Source organism: Podarcis cretensis (assembly GCF_951804945.1).
Source record: "Podarcis cretensis genome assembly, chromosome: 3".
Taxonomy (NCBI): domain Eukaryota; kingdom Metazoa; phylum Chordata; class Lepidosauria; order Squamata; family Lacertidae; genus Podarcis; species Podarcis cretensis.
Window position 1 is genome coordinate 102,509,802 of NC_137172.1, and position 27,887 is coordinate 102,537,688.

Sequence of the window (27,887 nt, forward strand, 5' to 3'; positions counted from 1 at the left end):
GCAACCACTCACAATTTGTATGTTTAATAAAGTTGTGGCCAAAATTATGCCAAAAATCTTAAACAAAAATTTATGAGTGATGTGTGAGTTATTGGGGTAGGGGTGTTTTGGGGGACCTTAGCACGCAAAGCTAACTCTCAGAACTGTAGCCAGTGTGTTTGAGACGCAGAAAACTGATGTAAAAGCCCTGCCTATGTGATGGTTTTCGTATTGTTTTTTCTCACACAGCCGTCACTTGATGTTGCAGCAACTGAACACTGAACATGCATGGCAGAACTGAACTTTCACCTTGGGACCTGTTTAAATTTGAAAGCCAGCAGCCAGTTTTACGTGGAGACAACAGAGTGTGTATAATCTGTTCTCTTTACAACCAGCCCTAACACTTACAGAAACCGGAAGAAAGCTCTCAATACTGTAATGCACATTTCCCTCCCATGCCTTTCTTTCTCTTTGGCAAAAATAAAAAGAGTAATTTCCTGGCAGGCTTGAACAGAGGATGAGCCTCATCCTGCTGCTTTCTAAGGAGCTGCCCAGCTTGTTTTTGTTTTGTTTTTTTCATAACGTGAACACAGCTCTTTCTTTTTTAAAAAAACAACAACAACCCTGCAATAAATAATACATAAATTATCATGTTATCAGTATGTTTCCGAGCACAATTCAAAGTGTTGGTGCTGACCTTTAAAGCCCTTAACGGCCTTGGTCCAGTATACCTGAAGGAGCGTCTCCACCCCCATCATTCTGCCCGGACACTGAGGTCCAGCACCGAGGGCCTTCTGGCGGTTCCCTCATTGCGAGAAGCAAAGCTACAGGGAACCAGGCAGAGGGCCTTCTCGGTAGTGGCGCCCGCCCTGTGGAACGCCCTTCCAGCAGATGTCAAAGCGATAAACAACTACCTGACATTCAGAAGGCATCTTAAGGCAGCCCTGTTCAGGGAAGTTTTTAACGTGTGATATTTTACTGTATTTTTGGTTTTTATGGAAGCCGCGCAGAGTGGCTGGGGAGGCCCAGCCAGATGGGCGGGGTATAAATAATAAATTATTATTATTATTGAAAATAGCACACATTTATCACCTATGCTTGACTACTCTCAGAATAGTCTATTTTGGAAAAAATGTAGTAAACATCAGCATGCTTAGTATGTGCTTATAAAAAAGAGTTGGAGAAAAGAAGCACTCTTTATTTAAATAGTTGACTCAGATTGTCTCCTTTTATTTCTATATGGCTAAGAAACATTTTAGTCGGCCCTTGAATCTCTCTGCTATGAATGAAAGTACTGCCAGAACAAATGCCAGTGCGGCTCAAATACTTAGTTATTTGCTTAATGAATTTTTAAACCACTTTTCAAGGAAAAAAGAATCTTCTCGGACATTCAATAAAATACAATTCAAGATCACACCACAAAAATCCCGAAATAATATTTCATCTATAATAGCTCAGAGGACCAACCCCCAAAACAGCACAATATAAAAGGATCAAAACCAGAAAAGAAAAATTAAACCTTGTGTAACTGGTACAAAAGCGAGAGTAGCAGAAGAGGGAAGAAAGGTGTCTTCTACTCAAGCTTTGTATGGCCTCAATAAATTATGCCCAGTTTGTTTGTTTGTTTGTTTGTTGAGGTTAAAAAACAAACAAACCCTCATCCTCACTCCTCTGTAGAAGGGAGCAGAAAAAGTGAACTAGCATCTACAAATAATAAGCTACCCAGCTATCTGTGGACAGTTGTGATGGGGGCTTTCATTTATTTCAACAATTTATATACTGCTTAACACAGCAGTTTCAAAGCAGTGCTCAATAATCTTTTTTAAAAAAATAAATATAAAATGAAGCTATACTGGGAGGATACGGGGAGGAATTCCAACATCACACTAAAATTATCATTCCATAAGGGCAAAGCATTTTGGCATAGCTGACAGAACAACCCCCCGCTCCCCATGTGCACAGTTCCAGAGTTTCTCTCAACTAATTCTCTCAGCAAATTTCTGGGGATCTTCGAAGTCCAGGGGGTTGTGGGGCAAAGTGAAGAAAGACCTGCTGCACCGGCAGAAGCTGTGCAGGACTTTAACTGATGAGACTCATTAGCTGAATCCCTCCCACTGTGCTAAATTGTCAGATGTCCGGGGGGGGGGGGGCTTATCCATAAAAACATAAGAAGAGCCAGCTGTACCAGGCTAAAGTCCTACAAAGGCCAGCATCCTGATTCCACAGCAGAATACCAGATGCCTATGGAAAGCCTCAAAGCACAGCAGTGTCCCATCAACTGGAATTGAGAGGCTTACTGCCTTCAACAGTGGATATGGATTATGGTGGGATGCAGCCAAAACTGGCTAGCTTCTATGAACCACAGTGCCTTCATTTCCTTTCCGTAATACCTTTCCATAATGAATTATGTCAACGCAGGTTCCCTGTAAACAGATATTATTACTTCATTCCCTGCCAGCAGGGTGGCAGTGCTCTCTAGGAGCATATAGCTCCAACAATGGGATCTCTATTCAAAAACCCAGTTAGAGCATGTCATACAAACTGGTACTCCAGGTCTAACACCATTCAGGATTAAGCATTTCTCACTATTGTCAAGTCACAATCTTTCCAGGTTACCATGGTTATCTAGGTGTCAAATAAAAGCATAAATGGAAGAAAATGTTTGAAGGGCATTTTAGAAATAAAGTGTTCGTGTTCAAACAGCGCGCTAAGCTATTTTTCAATAATACATTTATTGCATTGTTTAGAAATATGCACAATGTATTTCAAGATTTATTTATTTTTTAATTGTAAAGGAAAAAGAGAGGATTGAAGCACTCAGTCAAGATTCTCTCAGACTCCCTCCACATTGAGTAGGGGAACACGTGATCCAACCCTGCAAAACTGTTTTCTCAATATTGAACCGGGAAAAGAGGCTAACAATTCAAAGTATAGCAGGATCACATTAAGTAATAGGCAGATCCTTTTAGAATTAAAACTATATAAAGAGAGTCAATGCATTTATCAGTAAATCTGCATTTGACAAATGTATGTGTTAATGAGAGAGCTATGAACTAAAAAAACCAAGCTCTAGAACCTCAAGTTGTATATACCATTAAAAATTGGCTCAAGTTTTCCATAGCTCAGCAAAATACAAGGCAATTTCTTCGCTTTGTGGTCAAAGAAATACAATATGTAAAACCAATTGATTTCCATTTTCATCTATTAATCTTCTCTCTTTGTCAGGCAAATTTGAGCAATCTATATCCACATCCAATTTCCTTCACATTACACACACACACACACACACACACACACACACCACTGCAAACACCACTTGTAGCTCTCTTGTAAACAAATAACCTCTAAAAGGCAGAACTCATCTGAAAGCAAGCTGGAGACTAATTTCACAGCTATCTGGAAACATCTACAGCTGTCTATAGAAGGGAAGGGTAATTGTTGCTGTGTTGCAGTTCTCTCTCTTATGTTTGTTTGTTTGTTTGTTTAAATTTATACACTGCTTGATTGTTAAAAAAATCCCTCAAAGCAGTTTACAAAAGATGAAACAGTAAATGGACAGAGCATGGTATGTCATCTGCTAGAGTTTGAAAGGGTCAGCTGTCCATCCACTAAGAATGGATGCAGTCTCCAGGAAAAAGCAGGGGTATCAATGACTGAGAATGCAATCCCATTGGGTTTCAAGGGTACTTGTGATATGGCATAGGAGTCTGATGTATAAAGGAAATCCTACAGAGCAATTCCAAACTCTTTGGATCCTAATCATAACCTCTTGACACTCTGGTGACAGTGCCAAATGGGATCTGTGGTTGCAACACTCCAGACAGATTTTTGTCAACAGAATGCCACTGGCTGTCAAACTTAGGGACAGCAGAACGTGTGGAGTCTCTACAAGAGCATTACAGTGGTACCTCAGTTTACAAACACTTCGGGTTACAAACACTTCAGCTTACAGACTCCGCTAACCTGGGGTTAAGAACTTTACCTCAGAATGAGAACAGAAATCAGGCGACGGCAGCGGGAGGCCCCATTAGCTAAAGTGGTACCTCAGGTTAAGAACGGTTTCAGGTTAAGAACGGGCCTCTGGAATGAAAGCTGGGGTATAATCCAAGCTTAATAAAGCCAAACTGGGCTAGGTTCAGGATAGAAGGAGAAGGAGAAGTAGCAGGGAAATGGGAAGTTGCAGGAGGAACAACCAAATAAACCTAGATTAAGACCACAGAGGAAGCTGGCTGTTTTCTAAGGAATGTATTGGGCCTCAGCTGGAAGCATATGCATTACAGCCAGGAGGAATAGATGGACTGCTTAGCGAGGGAGGGCCATGCTGGGACTTGAGACCTTTCCTCCTTCACAACCTGGATATATTCACCATAAGGAGCATCAGCCGTCAAACCAGGAAATATCCCATTTCAAGTCTGGCAGATTCAGAATCATTTGTATGAAATGTGAAAACACCTCCTGATAAATGATTTTCAGAGAGAAGACCCTTGCCTCTAGGAAAATGTGACCTTTGCTTAATGTGAAAATCAGCTTTACATCACCGTCCATGCCTGACTTATGGTTCTCTGACTAATACATAGTAACAGACTTCATGGAAATTGAACAGTCAGGAAATTATACCCATCATAGACAGATAGGGGAGTATAAATTATTTTACAGAGGATGAAGAGTGACAAAATGGCATCTCCTTTTGCAGGCTTCTTCACTGAGTCATTATGCCACATATCCCCAGAACCAAATTCTGCAGAAGGAAGGTCATCCTTTCTGCTTGAGACCCACCCAACCCTGCTGTTTTATGATAGATGCCACGTATTGAAGGGTTATGTTTAAATCCCTACATTAAAATAAGATGCAAAGTGTGTAGAAAGGGCAAACTTGTCACCTATGATGTTCTTAGCTGAACAGGTCCCCTTCTGCAGGTATCTGATGGTCAGGTCACTTCAGGAAGAGACAGAGACTGGGATACAAAAAGGTGCGTCAAGGCTTCTGTCCATCCTCCAGAGCTTTTTATGTCTTTCTTCCTGTTGCAGCACCCAAGGGAAAACAATGGCATCTAGTGCGTGCTTTAGACATGCGTATTAGCCACTCTGGATCCCAGCCATAATCATAGCATATTATGATTGACCTATATTGCGCCATGTTGCAACAACACCACATTACTCAACGAATCCAAAGAGCGGACCCAAAACAACCATTAATGAACATCAATGAGCAGCGGCCTGAATGTGCCTTGATTGCACTCGGGGGGCGGGCACACACAGGCGCACTGGGGGAGTGGGGAGGAGGATGCAGCAGCACAGGCAAGGACCCTTCCAATCAGTTTGATCCAACTGATTTGAAGGGTGTGTGCCTCTTGTGCCCTCCTCACGCTGCCCTGCCAGAGCAGGTTGGAAGGGGGAGGTAAGGAAGACACAACAGGGCAGGCAAGTGCCCTTCTAATCAGTCTCAAGTGCCTTTATGATCTGTGTTGTTGTTTAGTCTTTTAGTCGTGTCCGACTCTTCGTGACCCCATGGACCAGAGCACGCCAGGGACTCCTGTCTTCCACTGCCTCCCGCAGTTTGTTCAAACTCATGCTGGTAGCTTCGAGAACACTGTCCAACCATCTCGTCCTCTGTCGTCCCCTTCTCCTTGTGCCCTCAATCGTTCCCAAAATCAGGGTCTTTTCCAGGGAGTCTGTGCTTTTAGTTTTTATAGAGATTATGTTCTGCCTCCACTGTCAGAGACAGTATGCTTCCAATTCCTGGAAACCACCAAAGGAATTTTGTGCTTGGATTTTACTTGCAGGATTCCCACTGGAATATGCTTGGCCACTGTGAGAGCAGGGTGTTGGATTAGCAAACAAAGCAGCAAGGACTCAAGTTGGATTGCAGTAAAAAGAATTTGAGTTGAAAAGTGATGATAGCACATGACATGACACTTACTGGAGATCAAAATCTGAGAAGTAAATAAAAACACAGTAGCAAGCATAAAACTCAACCCCTAAAGTGCGCAACGATACGTGACAAAGAAATAGAATTGTTTTTCTGGGAGGGAAAATCCCATTAGTGTGTTTTTATCCCCAAAACTGAAAACAATATTTCATTCCAAAGTTTCTGGAAGTTTATAGATTAATTTAAAAATCAATTAAGAATATGGAAAGCACATTAATAATGTTTAGAATAATAGTCTTATTCTCAATTGTAAGGTTTACTTTATTTGTGTGTAGTCTGCAGTTCAGTATTCATAAATATTTACATGTGCGGAAATCATAATCCCTATTATACTGCAAATTAGATCAATTGGGTTTTATAAAGTCACTTTAATTGATAGTATTTTTAAGATGTGCCTGTCTTCTAGCATTGGGGTTTTTTATTATAGGGAATTATCATAATATGCTTACCCAAGAGTAAAAAAAATGCTTACACTTAGCACTTTATAATTTTAATTATTAAATTACAAATGTGAAATAGTTTTATAAGAAGCATCAGCATGTTTGTCTGGAATTACTTTTAAATATAATACTTCATAATACTTATTAATACACCATTCAACTCACAGAACAATTACAAAGGGGGAGAAGTAAGGGAAAAAAGAAATGAAACATAGGCATTTTCCAGTGCATTTATGCCTTCATGTAAATTGCTTAAGCAGCAGAGATGACTGTCTTACTGTCTAAACAAAGCTAGGAGGTACAGGATATTAAATTTTAGTGGGGATAAGGTGCAGGGAGATCCAGAAATTGTGTGAGGTCAAGGAAACAAAGTCTTCTATTCACTTTCCCCTTCATGTTAAATAAAACTATTTCGGTAGCAGGAACCTACTAATCCCAACCCAGTCCAGCTAAATCAGGGGTCACAAATGTGATGCCCAAGGGTGCTTGGTGCCCTTGAAGTCTTCCTTGGTGCCCCCACCCCACTGTCCCCTAGGGGTAGATACCTTTCATTCCTTGAAAATAATATAGAGCTGAAGGAGGGAGTTGAGAGATTGACACTCTTTCCCACTTCTTTTCCACTGTATCCAACTTCTACACATGCACTCATCCTCTGTATTCCCAGATGGGTGGGTGGTGGGTCTCAAAAGACGAAACCAGAGAGGTGACATCCGTGTCACTCACTCAAAAATCTAGATGTGCATATGGGTCTAAAATGGTTAGACTGCCCCCTAACTTGCCCATAAGCATAATATATCAGAACTGATGTGGAAGACAATATTACTCCCTTCCAAACATTCCATGATTTTGCATTCATTGGTGATTATGGAGGCAGGTTCCACACTCAACCTGTGCAAGTTCTGCTTGCTTGCATTGCTATACCTGCTTATAGCCACCTCCTCATCTCTTGTTTATTGTGATCAAACAGCTGTGAAATAAAACATGCAGAAAGTAAACAACAGCCAATGTGCTTTTTCCCCCTGGACACCTATTTCCCTGCTTATTGTTCCTGTTCTCCACAAAGTTTATGTCCTACAAAATCAGCCCCAAGTAACATGGCCAGAAAGGGAAGGGAAGGCATGAAACTGTCTTAGGGACAACAGTGCTGGAAAACAAAGTGGATTTTAAAGCTATTAAATGGGAATGGAGAGCAAAGCATCTTCTATTAATGAGCACAAGGGAAAATTATAGATGGAACTAGATTATACATTGCAAAGACACTGCATGTGGAAATATACTGCCTAAATGCTATTATTATTATTATTATTATTATTATTATTATTATTATTATATGAAAGAGAAATTTGTTCATTCTGCACTTTAAAATGAACCAACCTATTTTGCCACTTCTGGACTGACATGCAGCTCAGGATGCAGCTATTAAGAGGAGTGTGCACTTCTCTGAATTTTGTAATGCCAGTGCTGTACAAGAAAAACCACACATACATGCATTTTTACAGCTGCATGTGCATACAAAAATGTGTATTCTAGGGAGAAATGCATTAAAAACATGCAAAATGCATATTTCAGGGGAAGACTGTATACAAACGTGTAGAATTTAAATGCACAGTTTTTATTTTAAAAAATCCACAAAAATGGGATGGAATGGAGCAAGCATTAACCTTGTCTGATGTCATATATGACATTAGGTACAATCACATGTGTGTAGCCTGGAGAAAATGGCCCTTGGGGGCCAAATTAGGATCCCTGCTGGACCTCATGTCAGAGAGATATTTATTTGCATTGGCGACCTTCGGTTGCAATCTGTGTACGGTACATATTAAAAACACAACTAAGCAGATAAAACACAAACAAGAGTTAAAATTATGCAATTTAAAACTCAAGACAAAGCAAATAAAATTGCAAGGGTCTGATGATGTTTGTGGGTCAGAGGTTCCCCATCGCTGTAGGAGAACATGCTTAGAGAGTGTAGATTCTCAGCTTTTAATTGTGGCATAGATTTGACTTGTTCAAGAGGAGGCACAATATTCTTGAATATTTGCAATCCTCCTCAGTTATACCTGAGCGAATCCTTTTGGCATTAGTGAGTTTTACACACACTGTTATGAACAGCAGTTCAATTTTTTTTCAATGCTCATAAAGATATTTGTCAGCGTTGTGCAGTTCCTTGTAAATTCTGGGGAAATTCACATCTCCAACTGTATGCCCATTTAAGAAGCATTTTTATTAATGCATTTTTGTTTGCAATCCAACATTTTGAAAAAAAGTTATATATACTCGTTTGTTGGCAGATTATGCTCCCCACACAACTTTCTGATGCCACAGATTCTGGGAAATTCTACACATAGGCTCATTAAGCGTCATGAATCACCTTCAAAGTCTCCCCATGCATAATTTGTCCTCTGCCAAAAAACAGCTACAAGGTTTCAACACTGACTTCACTCTTTACAGAATTACTCATCGTAAATAACGTATATTGGATTAAATTGATGGATTCTAGTTTGATATTAAATTGCTTTCTTTGTTTGTGCGTGATAGTCTTCAGACTTGTGCCAAGCTGCTCCTGAATGGTTTGACATACCGCTGTTCTAAATGGTTTCTAAAGAAAACAAGAACTTTAACACAGCCAAAATCAGAACCCGCAACCCATTACTGCCCAAATTTTGTCTCCCTTGATTGCTGCCGTATGCAACTACAACTTCTTAATAGATACACTTCAGTTTTATTCTGTGGACACAACCATAAATGGCAACGGAGCCAAAATGGAATTGGTGCAACATCAGTGGGATACTCATCAAGATTTATTCTGTGGCCCAGTCATTCCAGACATCTGCTGCGAAGCCATTCAGGAGGGGAAAAGCCGGGGAAAGCTTTTTTTTTTTTTGGGGGGGGGGATTGGCAAGTCTGTAAATTCACATGAAGATCAAGAGAATACACATGCCAACCAGGTTTTGTCACTGAAAATAACAGGGCTGCTTTCCACACACAAAAGATTTATTTAATTCTATAAAAATGTATAATAACCTACTCTTCAGAGGGACACAGAAATAATATTCTAAGAAAAAACATTGCTTAAAAAGGCAATCCCACTGTCCATTTCCCAGTAATCCCCCCAACACCCCAAAATTCCTAGAATTTCTCCTATCCCTGAGAAAATCAGCAAAATCCCCTTTTCTTTTGCAGTCCGAGAGTGGGGCTGCGTAACTTTTTGTTTCTCTCAGGTGCTCCTGCATTTAATTTATATATATATATATATATATATATATATATATATATATATACACCCTGCCTTCTCAAAGGACCCCATGCTTTCATCCGTAGTGAAGGAAGAAGTGGTGATGGTACTGTACTGTTTTTCCAATGATATTGAGGTAATGTAAGACGAGCCCATTCTTTTGGGGTCTCACTTTGAACAACTATACAGTTGTTTCTCAACTTCTTTAATTACAGTGGTACTTCGGGTTAAGAACTTAATTCATTCTGGAGGTCCATTCTTAACCTGAAATTGTTCTTAACCTGAGGTACCACTTTAGCTAATGGGGCCTCCCACTGCCGCCGCGCTGCCACCGTGCAATTTCTGTTCTCATCCTGAAGCAAAGTTCTTAACCCGAGGTACTATTTCTAGGTTAGCGGAGTCTGTAACCTGAAGCGTCTGTAACCTGAGGTACCACTGTAATTCTTTAATATATACAGATATGGGAAAGACTGCTCTTAAAATTGCAAAAGTGTGAAAAGTGATGCCAGACATAGTGTGGCAGAACAAATTCATAGTAGTACCAAGAATCACCTCACAGAAGGAAGAAAAACATCACAATGCGTAGTAGAAGCCAAAGGAAGGATTTTTACTTTTTGAGTTATGAATTATACAGAAAACCTAGATCAGCTTCTGATTATAGGCAAACTTCAGAGCAAAAGGAAACACTATGCATTTTTAATATCTCTAGTAAGTGCAGCTGATGCATCCAAAGTCAGGAAACTTGAATTGATGGTGTATATGGCTACAAAATCCCTGACAAATGTACTGGCCTTAGACAAGATCTTCCAATATGCTTCTGCCCCTTGAGATAGTGTAACAAGAAATAGAAAGCACAGATGGATTATCTTCCAGTGAATAGCTTTTTAAGATCAGTGGGTTGTGCTCTACGACCGCCTTCAATATCTGACTGCTGAGTAATATGGAAATCTCCACGTTTAGAGTCTATAGGTGAAGTTAGCTGTTTCAAAACATTCACATTATAATGTAAAAACAAGTGAATGTGATTCACAGGGTTTCACCAAAACATAAAGGATAAGTCAGACTCCTGGACAGGAATCTTGAATACAATTCGAATGAATCGAATTTTGAAACTCAATCACACAGGCTACACAATAAAAATCAGCATTAAAAAACAACAACTGGTAGTTATTATTGTGGTTGTGTCAGTGTTTGAAAAAGAAAAGGCTCTGACCTCCTTTGACTCCTTCACCTGGTCCTCGGACCCTAGTTGGCACAAAAGAGTCCTTGAGAAAGAAGAAGAGGAGTCTGGATTTGATATCCTGCTTTATCACTACCCTAAGGAATCTCAAAGCGGCTAACAATCTCCTTTCCCTTCCTCCCCAACAACAAACACTTGGGGGGGTGAGTGAGGCTGAGAGACTTCAGAGAAGTGTAACTAGCCCAAGGTCACCCAGCAGCTGCATGTGGAGGAGCAGAAACACGAACCCAGTTCACCAGATTACAAGTCTACCGCTCTTAACCCCTACACCACACTGGCTCTTTGCAGAGTATTGCTGCTTTTATTCTTAAAAAGTCTTATCTAACCAAAACTGACAGCTTTTACACACACCAAACTCAGCCAACTAACTAACTAATTAACAACCAACCAACCTACACTACAGACAATCAATGACCACTCTATATATACAGTGGTACCTTGGGTTAAGAACTTAATTCGTTCCGGAGGTCCGTTCTTAACCAGAAACTGTTCTTAACCTGAAGCACCACTTTAGCTAATGGGGCCTCCCGCTGCCGCCGCACTCCCAGAGCATGATTTCTGTTCTCATCCTGAAGCAAAGTTCTTAATCTGAGGTACTATTTCTGGGTTAGCAGAGTCTGTAACCTGAAGCTTATGTAACCTGAAGCGTATGTAACCCAAGGTATCACTGTATAGGCATATGTCGGTGAAAGGTTGCATGAGTCATGCAGGCTTTGCCAATTCATTTCTGGCCGCTGACTCAGTTCCTTTTGTATTAAAGAAACAAAGGAACAAGGGCTTCTCACTGTGTTATAAAAGCCAGGAGTTTACAATGTTGGGGTCAGATGCTGAACGAGTCGAGGTTATGTGACAAGCAGAGTGCAGAAGGCAGAGAAAAATAACTAGTGGCTGTTTGAATCGAATCCTGTGCTTATGGAGAAGGCAAGACCTTCTTGAAATTTAACACTGATGACCCTTCCCCCCACCCAGGCTCTGGTTGTATATATGTGTAAATAAACCATATATCATAAAGACACCACTGTCTCTGCTGTGCCTCATTTCCAAAAGGAAATGCAGATCCTGGGCAAGCACCTGAAACTCCCACACTGCTGTGGAGATTGAGTGTAGCGTGCAACACTATTTTTTTTTACTGTATAGCAATTATAAAATGCTGAAAACTGCCCTGGGTGATGCAGCTATGTCAGGTAGACTCGCACAGTTGAAGTGGCCTGGCCAAAAAGTTCATCTCAGCGACCGCTGTCCCCTGCCTAACTTAGAAAGTGGGCTGTCTTGAAAAGGTCTCTAGTGATGGGGCACATAAACAGAGCACATGCACAGACCCAGAACTCCTTGCCTTCTAAAAGATTCTAGACCATTTCTGGACATGCATGTTCAAATGAGATCTACATCCCTGCCTTCCTACTCCTTTGGGTGATATCCGTTCATGTATATCTTTTATATCATATATACCTTTTTCCAAGGCACAATTTATACATTTAATAGAATCAGGTGGTAAAGTTGTTCCTAGACTGAACCGCTTAACCTTGCAAGTGGATGGGTTTGTGTTTTTTTAATGTCCCTTCACAAAGAAGAGGCTATTTTTTGTCACACTAATTGTCAATGTGAAGGATCCCATTCCCCACCCTGCTCCATGGGGGAGCAACTTCACTTTTGTTGGACGTATAAATATTTCTCTCTGCAAGGGTGGTGGTGGTGGGGAAGGCAAATACATTTGTGTGCTGTATTTAAAGGAGGTTGAGGGTGTCTGACACAAATTTCCTAGCCAAATGCTCACTGAACAGCATCAGTCATTGCTGTCTTATGAGAATATCAGCTTTAAAACAGCTTTTCCAGAATGCCTTTCCAAGAAAAAGAAACATAACCAGAGACTTTACAGTCTGGACGCCAGATAAAGTAAGCGTCTAAGATTCCAATTTAAATGTAAATCATCAGATGGTTTTAACCCTAATCCTCCCTTAGGTGTTGATGAGAGGTGAACAAGGCTTCCACCGTCCTCCAGTGTTTTTCACAGCTTTCTTAATTTCCTTCTTTGGAAACTCAGGAGGATCACTCATACATTTATTTCTCATTAGCTGTCATATTACGTATATCCACCTCGGATCGCCTGCATGTTTCTGGATCGATGTCTGCTTTTCTTGAAAATTCAGACACTTTTCTACCTGAGATATGTTGGATTTGTATGTCCTTCGGAGATTTCAAACCACATACCGAAGTGGAACCAGGTTTTTTTGTTAAGTTGTTTTTTCTGTGGTAAGGCTATCCCTTCAACTTCTACATGTGGTTCGGCTATTACACTTTTGTCATTAAAATGTAACTTGCAACTTTTATCACCCAAAGCTGAACATACAATTGGGCAAAGTGCTAGACTAACAAAGCCTAAATCCTTAGACTATTCGTTTCAGAGATACAGGGGTGGGTAGCTAGCTACTAGTGATGATTTAGCTGCTTAATTACCACCTGCCAATTGTTACTGTGCTGTTTTTGCAAGCTTATTCTGAATTAATGGAAGGGATAGCTAAACAGAGCGTGAAAAAATTAGAAATATAAATAAATGTACATCTCTATCTAATAACATTTTGCAAAGCAGCATTAATATCTGCATACAAGGAAAGTACTATGTTCTTTTAAAAGTTGCAAAATGCAAGTTGTTTATTGTTAAGTGCTCACATCTAAAATCTTGAAAAAACTATTAGTAGCAGAAAACAATTTGAGTTATGGAACTAATTCAACCTTTTCAGTATTTGTCAGGCTTTATTGGCAGTCCCAGTGACATTTATATGGTTAAATGAAAGCATAAATGTCTGAAGCTGCCAATGGAATGTTTAAGAGGACCACATATGATCAGAGGCATCTATAAATATTATTTGGATGCATTTGAGTTACAGACACCTACGATTCCTTATCAAATCACCAACCCTGTTCTATGAGAGGGGGAAGTAAGATTTCCCTGTGAAGAACAGTGCTTTTGTGGAAATGAGTTATTACATAAATAAAAGGTAAAGGTACCCCTGCCCGTACGGGCCAGTCTTGACAGACTCTGGGGTTGTGCGCCCATCTCACTTAAGAGGCCAGGGGCCAGCGCTGTCCGGAGACACGTCCGGGTCACGTGGCCAGCGTGACATCGCTGCTCTGGCGAGCCAGAGCCGCACACGGAAACGCCGTTTACCTTCCCGCTGGTAAGCAGTCCCTATTTATCTACTTGCACCCGGAGGTGCTTTCGAACTGCTAGGTTGGCAGGCGCTGGGACCGAGCAGCGGGAGCGCACCCCGCCGCAGGGATTCGAACCGCCGACCTTTCGATCGGCAAGTCCTAGGCGCTGAGGCTTTAACCCACAGCGCCACCTGCGTCCCTATTACATAAATAAGTAGTCTTTAAAGATTACATAAATAAGTAGTCTTTAAAGCACATCCTCTCCCACAATGCCTTAAAAAGAAACAGTGGCCTGGCAGATTATTGCAATTCCCACCCAAATTATTTCTGTAGCTAGCAAGTTATTGTTGGGGCTTTCTTGCTGCTAAATGGACATTAATTCATAAGAAATATTTCAGTAGGGAACAACCTAAGCCAGGGACTGAGAACTGTGGCCCTCTACAAGTTGATAGATAAAGTCCCCTCATCCACTGGCTGGGACTGATGGATGTTGGAGTCAATGATATCTTAAGAGGAGTTTGGATTTGATATCCCGCTTTATCACTACCCGAAGGAGTCTCAAAGCGGCTAACATTCTCCTTTCCCTTCCTCCCCCACAACAAACACTCTGTGAGGTGAGTGGGGCTGAGAGACTTCAAAGAAGTGTGACTAGCCCAAGGTCACCTAGCAGCTGCATGTGGAGGTGCGGAGACGTGAACCTTATTCCCCAGATTACGAGACTACTGCTCTTAACCACTACACCACACTGGGCCACAGATTCCTCACTCCTGATCTTTTTGGGGCTTTGACATGTTTGGAGCCATGCATGTGAAAACCAAGGCCTAGCACTGATAGGAAAGCACCCCATCCACTTATGCAGTACCATTTTCCATCTCTGCTATCAGGAACTTTGAAAGAACAGAACATATTGTGCACTCCAGTGCACATTTTTTCAGAAGTAAGTCTACTGTTTTTAATCGGAGTTCCTAGTGTGTTTAGGACTGAGTAGATCGGCTGCATGATGTGTGGTGTGTTCTATCTAGGGTCATGCTTCTTCTGAAAGAAAGGGTTCATATTTGGGAGTTCTGCTGGATCCACTGCTGTCACCTGAGGCACAGGAAGCATGAGTGCCACAGAGTGGCTTCCAACAAGCTTGGGCTTGTAACTCAACTACAATCCCATCTGGACAGGGATAATTTAGCTACAGTAATCTGCACGCTGGTAACCTCAAGCTTTGACAATTACAGACTATGTTGTATAAAAAAATATAAACTTTAAAAAATGTAGTTTTTGACAGACATGCCAAAAGGAAAGTGAAAGTACTGATGAATATCATCATACTTGCTTATGCCACCTTCCACAGTCATGACTTTGCAAACAAAGGTAGTAAGATATGAGTAGAAATAAATACAACACTCCTGTTGTAGCAACACTCCTGAGATTTTTTTTGCATGAGTCTTAGATGACTCTTGCCAAAGTGCCAGGCGTGCAATGCTCAAGCAAATGAAATGCCTGAAAGACTTGCCATACAAATGGAGAAAGGGAACCTTTCCACAGAAAGAGTACATGTGCTCAAGAAGCATTGCAGCAGGAAGCAGCTGACATCTCCTCAAGGTGGAAATCCACCTTCCAAGGCACAGCAAACATCTTTACGGCTCAGGTAACCTGCTGCAACTGTGGGGTATCCTATGACTACTTGAGAGCCTGCAGGTCATCACCTTTGCAAATGGGTTTACTCAGGGTGCTCCACACAAGCCAGTCCATCTGTCTGACCAGTGGCAGAGCTTCATGCTCCGGCACCGGGGGGTGTAGAGCAGGCAGGGGCATGGCACACGTCCTGGGGGTGTGGCGCCCAGTGCGGGGGCAGCCACAATGGCACCGCACCGGAATCGTGGTGCCGGGGGCGATGATCTCCCTCTGCCCCCTCTTCCTCCGCCAGTGTGCCTGAAACATCAGATTCAGATTCTGCACATGAAGGTAACAGATAATGATCATTAAATCATCACTGTGTTCTCATGCTGAGATGCCAAGCAAGTATTACACTTACACACACACACACACACACACACACACACACAATGTACATGTGATCCTCACACTTTACAAGCTACCCTGCCTCCATGAAAGTACTTTCTGGGCAGGGAACTGAGAGTGTTTGAAGCAACCACTAACATGCAAAAAGCTTAACACAAAAATTAACCACCCAGTTCAGCTCTTTTTTATTCTGTTTTGCTTTGCTTCTCCCAGCTCAATTATGTATTGTTCAGAAATACTTTTTAACACCCACATACTATTTGCCCTGCTGATTAAATAATATCCTGTGATTAACAAATTGTTCAGAGTTCTAGATAAATCAGAAAGAAACAACAGGGAAGGGTGGTTATGCTTACTCTCTCTGCAGGGATCACAAACAAAGGCACCTGCAATAACAACAGATTTTGTTATTGCCAGCCTGGGTCAATAACGTACAATGTCAGTTCTATTAGATACCTATTTTCTCTTTATTTGTTATGCTGTTATTATTTATCATAAAAACGAGTGGAAAATAACTGCTGGTCTAGCCTGCAATTGCCCAGTGCTCACTCACCACCGTCACAAGCCATAGCTAAATAGCCAAGATCCATCCACCTAGTGGATCAAGTGCTTGCAGAGGGTTCATTACTTTCAGTGGGAGCCCTGTGCACAAATCAAATACTGCCCCAGTGTAATCCTCCTGAACTTAAAGCTGAGCTTTGATGTGGCATGGTGGAGCTGAGTTCCTTGGAAAGTCCTCAACACATGGAAAACCCTTTGGATCTAGCTAGAATGTGCTTGATAGCCATGCCCAGTGGAGTTTCAGAAGTAAATAGAGCTCTGTTTCCATAGCCTTTTTTTTTTTAAAAAAAAGGTTCCTGAAAAAGCAAGATTTCTCTTTGATGGCTGTATGGAAAACACAAAAAGTTAAAGTCTTCATGAAGACTGCTAAATTAAGTCTGTCCTTGACTTAAACATAGTATGTGTTTCTCTTTACTTCTATCTTTTCTCAAAGTTACAGAGTTTGAATATAATAATGGTTACAGAAAAGAATATTCATTATACCAAGGCTTCTTTTTTTGGGGGGGGAAAGCATAGCTTGAAAATAATCTGGTTAGCCAACAAAGATTAAGTGATTTTTGTGTGTGTGACAATGTGGAGTACCATCCCCCCCCACCCATGACAGTTTTTATATATTGCATTCAAGACACTTTTATCAAAATATGAATACTAGGACCTCGTTTTTTTTCTTAAATCAAAAAAGGACTATGTGCAATTTTTTTAAAAAAACCACCATGTTCAACATGTTGAGTTAAGGGCTTCCTATTTTCATTCAAGCTCTGAAATGCTTGAAAACTATAGCTATTAAAGGCCACACCATCAACAGAAATATTATTTAGGCAATATTGATACGGTACGGTATCCTATCAGGTATTTAGTTTTAATTTCATTACTTTTGAGGATGCTATGGCTACAACTTCCTCATCCAACAAACCTGAAATTGAAAAGGAAAATTTAAATGGGAAAATTAAAGGAAGAAATATCCTCTTTATTATGAGATCACACTCTATTTAGAAAGGCAAGAATTCACAAGTAACTTAACTTATGCCCATTGAGTGGATAGTTTATTAAGTGAAATAAGGTTAGAAATCATAACTCCCCCCCCCCCGAACAAGGCTCTTGTTTAATGGGGTCACAAAATTTTACTGCTGTGTCCTCTTATAATCCTGGTTCCTTTATTAAATTTCTAAACGTTCATCCGAGGATCACAGGGCAGTTTACAATATAAAAACACAAAAATACATAACAAAAAACCTAATACCCTTCCCCACACAAATGCTGTTTAAAAGACCATAGATTATTTAATGAGTCAAAGATCTAGGAGAAGAGGAATGGTTCTGCCTAGTGCCTAAATATATTTAATGAAGGTGGCAGGTGAGCCTTAGCAAGGTATCATATTGATTCACATGCTGTACAATTACCCCAGCTGATTTCTACAATTTGTAAGGTTGTTAAAGGTGCAGAAGCAGGGCTGGCTGGGAATTCGCAGTTGAGTTTGACAATCCTAGCCCTTAAAGGTTGCAATGGGAAAAAAGAAAACCCAATAGATAAAGTGCACACAGCCATACAGTCGCACAACGAATCTTCTTCTCTCTTTCTGGAGACTCTATGGTGGCTCTTGTGTTTTTAACGAGGTTGTCAACATTTCCTAACTGTGACTCCTTCTCTACCTGTAACAAACAGTTAATTAAAAAAAAAAAAAGAGGGAAGAAAATTGCCAAGTTATTTCCTAACTAGGATCCTGTTTCCAACTTTTACCAAGTACTGTTATTTATTTACCTGAAACACTGGATTCATTGGTTGACATTAGTATGGGATCGTGTTGCTGGCCTTTAAAGGTTGCAGTGGAAAAGAGGAAAATCAGCAGATAAACACACAGCTTCCCTCTAAATATTTCTGCCCTTTATCACCCTATTTTCATAGTACTTGCTTTGCACAACTCATGGTATGAATTGTGGGGGGGCATGATGTTGTGAGTTTCCCTGCTGATGGTGATCATGGCTGTGGCGTTTGCCTCCTAGGATGGGTCAAGGAAAGGGTTAAAATGGGTGTGATGTGATTGGCCAGTGAGAATGCAAGGGGGGAGTAAAATATAGAGTGGGAGGTTTTGAAAAGTCAGTTGAGGTTTGTCAGTTGGGAGTTGAGGCTTGGGTGTTGGAGAAGGAAGAGAGTGGAATAGGCAGTGGGTTGGTCGAGTGGTATTGTGAGAGAGTGAGAGGAATTGTTAGGGAGTTAGATAGATAGTTGGGAATAATTCAGTTTGAAGTTGTTAGGAACTAAAATTTAAGAAACTGACAAGAGAAAAATAAACCGAAACCATACGCTTATTCCTGCACTTAAAAATAAACTTGATTATTTGTTTATGTTAACAACTGCCTGGACTCCGTGTGTCCCGTGAGAAGCAGGGTGGTGGCAGCGAAGAGAGCAACCGCAGTGGTGGCACAGGGTCAATAGACCGTGAAACGTCCGGGGGCCCTGTGTGATCGCCACAATGGCAAACTCAGGAAGTGACCCCTATGACTCGCAAAGTGCTTAACAATTTGAGTGTGAACCTGGCCACGGGGCTATTAGCATCCATTATGAGTATATTGCCATCTCCACGGTATTGACCAACCCTCTGTTAAGACCAGTGTTGAGTTCTGACAGCTGTTTTCAACGGAACATATGAAGAATAGATTAGCATCCCCCTGAGCAGATTCCAAATGAAGTCTCCTCCTTTCTAATTACATTTCTCATTCCCAGATTGCAAAATGACATTTCTAGGCAGACTTGACTCCCAACATCTCCGTTCTAGAAGCGTTACCGAGCCAAATTATGTAAACTAAGTAGGAGAGGTCAAGTGTGTGCCCACAAACCTGAAAATTCAATAACCCAGAACACAAGCTGCACATTAGTTAACTCTAATTGTCAGGAAGCAAAACAATGTTTGTCATCCATCTCACTGAGCAGACATTTGTGGCTAGACTCTAACCACATTCAGGTTAGATTTAGGATCTGGGGCAGTACCAGTACTACACTAAGCAAATCATTAGCTTTCTAATAATGTTGATATATATTAGACAAACCAATCAGATCTGTATTTTCCAAGGCTGACTTGCAGCTCTACTTTAATTTATATTTTCCTCTCCGTGCTGAAACACTATGGAAACAGGAGATAAATCCCCAAAGATTAGGTTCTCAAATGGGTGGGGGGTGGGTTTGTTCTACAAAAGTAATGCTTATGTTTGTTTATTGCCCCAGCAGAATGCTCTCCTCAGTACACATTTTTTAAAAGTATTGTTTCATCACTCAACAAGGAACTCCAAAAAGAACTTAAATTATTTTCTGCATTTCCACATTGATTTGTTGCCAAAGTTGTACTGTTTACAGGGAAATAAATGCTCATCGCTGGAGCTAAAATAAATGTTCAGTCGTAATGCTAACAAGAGAGAGTAATTGAAGAGGAGAAAAAAATATAAAAAATTGCATTGATCTTCTCCTGGTGCTCCAACTATACAAATTACTTTTTTGATTAACAGCTAGAATTACCAGGGCCATGTCTTCTACATCAATAAGTCAATCTGAAAATCATGCAACTTTGCCAGAATAGGTGTGCTACTGCAAATGTGTTGACTTTTCAATCTAAGCAGCTTAAGCACTATCTTTTAAAAGAACACAATTTTAGCAAACCTTAACAAATCATGGAGCTTACAAAAGAACTTTACATTTGACACAGTGAGACTGTTATAATTTTATATCCATTGAATAAGCCAATCAGAAAAGTCAGCCAACAAATCATTTTTAAAGACAATTGTAATATACCTTCCAAAGCAGAGCTGGCAAACCTTCTCTGGCCTGGGGGCTGTACTCTCCATGGGCTGCAGTGTGTATGGCCCAACCCCACAGTCGGTCATGCCCTGTCACATGCAAAACTTCCCACTGCATTCCATTGCAACAATTGCCTATGGCTCATCACTGGTGTAGAACAGGGGTCAGCAAAGTTTATCTTGCCTGGGCCGGATCGGTCCCGCGGAGATCCCTCCGTGGGCCAGATGGTGTGTGTGTGAGAGAGAGAGCACCAGTGATTTTCAGCTTCTGTGTCTGTGGAAACATGATTTTTGGTGCCGCAGAAGCGAGACCCCGCACTACACTGGTTTAGTGCAACGCACGAGCGGGCGGCTCGTGGGCCGGTCAAACGACCTCCGCAGGCTGCTTTGAGCCCATGGGCCTTAGGTTGCTGATGCCTGGTGTAGAATTTTGCAGGTCATACAACAGGAAGAAATTAGATTTCTAAGAGGAATGCCTGAGCATCCAACCACTCCCCACGATTATGACTGTTTCAGTGGCGTGCAGTGAAATTTTCTGTAGGGGAACAGTTAGGGCCAGAGGCACCAGCTTGTGAGGACAGTGCCCACTGGACATCACACCCCCTTCCCTAAGTCAGGCAGAGACTTCCCGGGCCTTGGGAAGGAGGCACGAAGCCTGTGACAGGATGCTGGATCCCTCCTGCCTCCTCCCCAAAGCCAGGTGGACTTTGGGAAGGTGGCAGGCGGCTTCCTGGATCCATCAGAGCATCGTGCCTCCCTCCCTAAGCCGGACAGAAGCTTCTTGGGCTTTGGGAAGGAGGTGCCAGGGGAACATTTAGGGGGACTAGCCTAGCCCCCTAGTCCAAGGGTCAGCAAACTTTTTCAGCAGGGGGCCGGTTCACTGTCCCTCAGACCTTGGGGGGGGCTGGACTATATTTTGAAAAATAATAATGAACAAATTCCTATGCCCCACAAATAACCCAGAGATGCATTTTAAATAAAAGCATACATCCTGCTCATGTAAAAACACGCTGATTCCCAGACTGTCCGCGGGCTGCATTTAAGTGGGCTGGTCCCGGTCCCTGGGCCTTAGTATGCCTACCCCTGCCCTAGTCCAAAGACTGCACGCCATGGGACTATTTGATACTAGATGTATGCATTAATCCAAAACGGAAGCTTTCATTCACTGCACTTCCAGATCAGAGTTTCCTCGAGTATACAGGATTCCTAAATAGAAATAGCTAAATAGGCATAAAGAGGTAATGAACCAAAGAGACTAGGTGTGGAATTAGAGTAGCAGAAAGCTGAAAAAGAGACTTACGTTGGAAGATATCAAAGAAATAAAAAAACCAAAACCCTCTATAATCTGCCATATATCTTGAAAGTGAAGTAGCTATGAAAATGAGCAGTCTCACAAGTTTCTGTAATGCTGTTTGTGTATGACAAGCTATCGGTAGAAGGCTTTTCAAAATCGCATCTTTACGAATTACAATTCTGACATTTAAATAAAAGGATCCATCAGGGCTGTTAGTACGATTAAGGAAAGCCACCACTTCTTCTGCACTAGTGAACTCCTATTGACCTCAAAATCATTTCTTCTGACACAAAGGACACAAACCAGAATATCAAATATATTTCCACAAGAGAAGAACGTGTAGAATTCTTGCTGGTAAAAGTCTGGCCTGCTAATCCAGGAGTTGACCAAACTTTGGGGGAAGTACAATGGCACATAAACAAAACTAAAAGTGAGAAACTTAGGGAAAAGTGAGTGCACAGGAAAGCTATAAATGCTATCCATTTAGAAAAGAACAAAACAAAGAGGAATCCTATACTTTCACAGATGGCCTATCACAGGGGATGCTCAGATCTCTTTCAAGGATGAAGTCAGTTAACACATGCAAATAGGCCGTTAGGTGATAGGCAGTAAGTTTCCTTAGGTTTTAATTTTTTGTTGCCTTAATCTGCTTACTAAAATTAGATTGCTTCCATTCAAGAACTTTGCCCAATATTCAATATTTTGTTTGCAATTCAAGATACTCATGAGAGCTGTAACAATTGTGAATACAATCCACCTTTCCACTTCTCTGAAATTTGTGGTGCAGCTTCCCAGCAAAATAATGTGTAAAGAAGTGCACATGTCCTGGCTCCCACCTGATGAAGAACTTGAACTCCCGTTGCTGCTTCTACCAAAATCTTTAATGCTCAGATCAGTGCAATACACAGGCAGCGTGCACTTCAAAAGCACAGCAGGTACTACACATGGCTTCACAAGCAAATACATTGATCCGATGATGTGATGTCCCCTGCCAACCTGCTATAAGGAATAAAGGCAAAGGTAAAGGTACTCCTGACTGTTAGGTCCAGTCGCGGACAACTCTAGGGTTGTGGTGCTCATCTTGCTTTACTGGCCGAGGGAGCCGGCATACAGCTTCCGGGTCATGTGGCCAGCATGATTAAGCCGCTTCTGGCGGACGCCGTTTACCTTCCCGCCGGAGCGGTACCTATTTATCTACTTGCACTTCGACGTGCTTTCGAACTGCTAGGTTGGCAGGAGCAGGGACCGAGCAACGGGCGCTCAGCCCATCGTGGAAATTCGAACCACCGATCTTCTGATCAGAAAGCCCTAGGCTCAGTGGTTTAGACCACATGCCACCCACGTCTCGCTATAAGATATAGGGGAGGGAAAAAGTTGGCGTGACAAATGGGTTCTGCTCCTTAGACTGGGCAAGCAAAACAGCACTTCGCTGAGAAGGCGGAAGCAGTCCCCTCTGTTCAGGTGCGGCAATCACCTGCCCCTCCATTCTTAAGGGTATTCCGTTAAAGGAACCCGGGGGTGTGGATCTCATCCGAAGCCTAGGGAGGGGCTAGGGCCATGCCATGACCCCATTGGGAACCTAGGGGGTGCTTGAGTCGATCCTCATTGGCAGGGCTGCCTCCACTGGAGGTTAACCCTTACCAGACTCCCTGCAAGGCAGGCAAGAGTCAGATATAGACTGTTGATATCAGTGCCTAAGCCAATGCCACTCACATTCTCTAACCAATAAAGCTGTGGCCTAAATTTTGCCCATTAACATTTAACCTAGAATTCTGTGTCCTTGTGCCTTTCTTCTTCTTGGGGTGGCTTGGGGGCCTTGACACACAACACAGCACTTCGCTGAGAAGGCTGGAGCAGTCCCCTCTGTTCAATGTCTGCAAGACCAAGGCGATGCAGGAGGTGTTACTACCTCCTCAGAAGCAGATGGGACAGTCCGAGCAGCACTGGGAGTGGACATGGCTTCTGACAACTCCAGAGGTAGAGTTGGACTGCAATAGACAATGTGTATGAGCCAGAAACAGCCTCTGACAGCTATAGAGATAAGAGGCCGAGGCTGTAACTCGCATGGTGAGAAATGCTGAGGAGATGGGCCGAGGCAAGGGAAATCTGACCCAGGTGATGCAAAGCCCTACTAGTGTTTCCCCTGCTGTGTGGCTTTAAGCGTACACAGTATCTTTTCAAGAGAGGAGAATGGGGAGAACACTAGTACACATTGGCCCTGCCTCCACTGGCTGCTCAACAAGGTCTGGCAGCTACCAGCTGCTGCTGAATGGGACTTAATTCCATATAAACAAATTACTAGAGAGCAGTAAGGCTCAGCCATGTCCAGTGACGGGGGAACCCTCTCTGGCACCTGGGGCGGGACACCAAGGGGTGCTCTTGACTGCTCTACAGCTGGAGGGAGGCAGCGGGCCGTCTTGTCACCTTCCCAAGTGGTACCCAGGGAGGATCGCCCCCTTTGTACGCCCCTGGCCATGTCAGGCTGTCTCTGGATCATGCTCACTACTTCTGTATCTCCATGGACTCATAAAACCCCCCCACCCCAATTAAATAAGGTAGAGAATGTCAAAGTCACTCTACAGCTCTAACTTTTGATTATGAACATTACTATTATTATTATTTAACCTCACCTTACAAAATCAACAGTGAAATAAACAAACCTGGGCTCCATCCAACACAGGCATACTTAGCAGCCCATTGATTTCAACAGGTTTCAGTCCTTAGATAAGTAATAGCCCCAATTAGTTTTCTACATCCCAAATCAGAACGTAATATTAGAGTGCAACAAAACTGTCACAATATGTAACATACACACAAGACCCTAAATATAAATCTTTTACACTGTTTCTTTTCTAGTTGGAAAAACACGTAAAAAGCTACTGCTGGTTTAAGGATATGTACTGAAAATAGGTTTTTTTTTTAAAGGAGTTTTCTATATATATTAATGTTTTGGATCCAATATGGAGAAAGACAAATTATTTTAATACACAGTTATAATGGCTGGTAAGAGAACAACCCAATACTCCTAATTATGTCATTTGTCAGGCTTTTCCTTCCAGTTTTATTGTGTACATGGGTATTTTGTTTTTCCCCCTGAACAATTAAGACAATAAAAACAAATCAGCTGTATGCTGCAAGAACACTATTTGTCCACAGAGTATGTTATTATGCATGTATAAAAGCATAACATGGAAATGTCTAGCTTAAAGAAATCTAATACAACCAAAAATACACAAATATTTTGAGAATGTGAATCAGCCAGGAATGTTCAGGGGCTTATTATGCATCAAGAAAGCAAATGTGATTAAATAATGTATACCTGTTGCTGCCATAATATGATCCTTATGGTGGAAATTTTGATGTTTACCATCTTCAGTTGTTATTGGAGATGGTGTTGGGGTGATTTGTGCAGACTATCTAGATTCTTTCACAGGTTTAGTTAATTGCACTTATTTCTACTTGAAGCACACCCCATTGACATCAATGTATCAAAGCTGCTGAGTACAACGAACATTGGCTATAACTGAGCATCATAAAAATCTGATTGGCTCAGCCAGAGGTCTAAATTCTAATGGGCCTATGGGTACCTGACAGAGGAAGGTCCTCAAGTATCATAATTCTGTGTTTTTAAATGGTGAGTTTGCCAACTCTTTCCCCCTCACAATCCTGCACAACTAGTGTTATTCACTGATGCCTCTTTGTGAAGTCCATGGAGTCAGCATCAAATCGGAACCCAACAGGGAATATTTTCTGGACATTGTGATAAAGAAGTACAAGAAAAATTAAGTTTTTCAAAAGCAACAATAGCAACAAGTCCAAAAATGATATTTCATGGGAATGTTGCCAGCTTCTCATCTCTTCTCAGTACAATTCAACTGCTAGATCCTATGTAGTGATGGGTGACCCACACAGATCCATTTTAGAAATAATCTGGAGCATTAACCCAGACTCCAGGTTTATCCAAACTCAACATTGGGTCCAGGGTAGATTAGGTTCCTATGTCTTGCCAAACAGTGACATATGCAGAATTTATGTATATCCCCACATGCGTTCCAAGTTACTGAGATGGCAAATTGCTGGTGGGGAGGATACCAGTTGATTTAATCAATTGTGGATTCCTTTTGGGTTGCGACAAGTTCCAGAGGGTTCCATATCTGATCCAAAAATGTTTTGGTTTTTTTTTTTTTTTGGGGGGGGGGAGGTTAGATCCCTAAAATCCAGTGTCCAGAACTCTCTGAACTCATCATTAATTATAAGTGTTTTTCTTTGACTCTATGAAGTCTCCTCTTGTTTATCTAAAGCTAAGGTAGTTTCAGGATTTCTAATGAAGAACTAATACAATAAAATATTAAAAGACTATAAACTCCTTACAACACCATGTCACAGAATTGAAGTTTAAACAAGGGATGAACCAAATATTCAATTTGGGGTAGAGGCATGATTTTTCAGATGCCCTCAAAATGGGAGAAATCTAAAACAAAAAGGGAATGAAACACATTGCGGCATTCGGTGTCAACTTCTTAAAAGCCCCAAAAATATAATGGGAGGAGCAGTTTCACTACAGCTTTCATATAGCTATTGAAGTTGGCAGTGTAATGCAGTAGTGCAGATGTGTTATTAACTCTCCAACTGATATACAATTCAGAGAATCCTTTTAGGCAGACACACACACTGGGATTGCTCCATTTCCCCAATATAGCTCCTTGCTATGCATCACAAATTGCTTTTGAAACTCTCCTGAGTTTCAAAAATAGTTTTCAAACAGTGCAATACTGCCATGAAATACGTAGAAGCCTCGCTGCGTGCACAGAAATCATTCCAAGGCTCTCTGGACTGTGGCCAGCGGTGTTAGAAGGAAATCACATCAACATTTAGAGTGCACGAAGATGATCACGGAATAAATTATTACTGTTGTTAATTAAATGCCTTCCCTTCTGTGGGTCTGTGTTTTGAAACGTGATCCAAAGCTGTGGTAGCAAACACCAGAAGTACATTTTGAATGAAACTTCAGCCATAAGCTGAAGTCTGCAGGTCATGATACCCGGAGAACAAAAGTCTCCTTATGGCGACATCATTGTATGGGATATTGCGGATGGGGGCCTATGTTTAGCCATAAAATAGCTGAAGTACATATCCTGTTTTCTGAGGTTGATATACACAGTGCGACACACACAGCTATGTGGAGTACACAAGATTGCCAACAGACTGCCATCAACAGGTTCATCAGAGCTCAACACTGAAATAAAAATAATGGCCCATTTTTATGTTGAAGAAGCACAGGCACCGTCAGTATAATTTGGTATTCTTGTCCAACATAAGATCATTAATTCCAGTGGTGTTTCACCGGAGCTAAATGTAGGCTGAACTAATCTAATTGTGGAAAGTTTGCAAACCAAAATTAGGTAATGAATTGGGCTCGGAGACATCTGAATGCTAATTTAGATTCCTTCTGAACATTTGACAGAAAGTAGCAGCAGGAAGGCTCTGTTCATTAGTGGAATATGTCACACATACATGCACATATGAACACATGAGGGAGAGGGGCAGAGAGACTCTGACATTGTATGTCAGTGCCCTCTGCAATTTGCAAAATTCCCTTGAGGAATCAGGAAGCCAAGAGTTCTGTCCATTTAAAATATAGTAATCAATGTGCAAAATAGCCAGATTTGGCTGATCATCTCACAGATCCTATTCTACGGTTTGATTTTTAGTGTATTTGAGCAGTCTGGGTGTTATTAGTACCTACACATATGAATTCAAAGACAGACTCATGGATCATGCAGTTATTTCTCAGTGAGGCACAACCAACAACAAGCATATTTAAGGATTAGAGGGGTAAAAACCAATATAAATCTCCATTCTATTTCTTTAAAATCTGCTTGCCTAGTATATAAGAAAGAGGATACTAGAGTGCTGCCAGAGTGTTTGATCTGGCAAAAACAAGCATTTTGGCCTTCCAACAATTTGTTTCCTTTTTCAATGGACAAATCCTCTCTTTAATACATTAGCTACCTTCAAAATGTTAGTTACCTTTCCCTTTCTAAACAAATAATTGGTTGTTGACGTCTTTTGTTGTCAATTAGTCTTTTGTTCTAATCCTGGCCAATTATAAAGCAGAGGTATAATCTCCTAATTAAAAGACATTTCATTCTCAGAAAGCAGCAGCATGCAGATTCTGAGATAAAAAAGAAGTGACATTTATCTTAAAACTCTGCTTTAAAACTTTTATATTCTGTGCTGGTGCTTACTTTAATTACCCACT

General features: G+C 41.4%; 1 protein-coding gene and 1 long non-coding RNA gene across 4 annotated transcripts in view; both read right to left on the reverse strand.

Annotated features, from left to right (window-relative positions):
- CSMD1 (CUB and Sushi multiple domains 1) overlaps nucleotides 1-27,887 on the reverse strand; it is a 991,444-nt gene that overhangs the window by 424,216 nt on the left and 539,341 nt on the right. The window lies entirely within an intron of this gene.
- Nucleotides 15,529-18,944, reverse strand: LOC307212668. Of its 2 annotated transcripts, XR_013837067.1 has the most exons (3): nucleotides 18,305-18,929; nucleotides 16,342-18,195; nucleotides 15,529-15,916 (listed from the first exon to the last, which is right to left on the reverse strand). It is a non-coding gene; the product is annotated as an uncharacterized lncRNA (long non-coding RNA). The 2 variants fall into 2 exon arrangements; XR_013837068.1 differs by lacking the exon at nucleotides 15,529-15,916 and having other exon boundaries at nucleotides 17,563-18,195; nucleotides 18,305-18,944.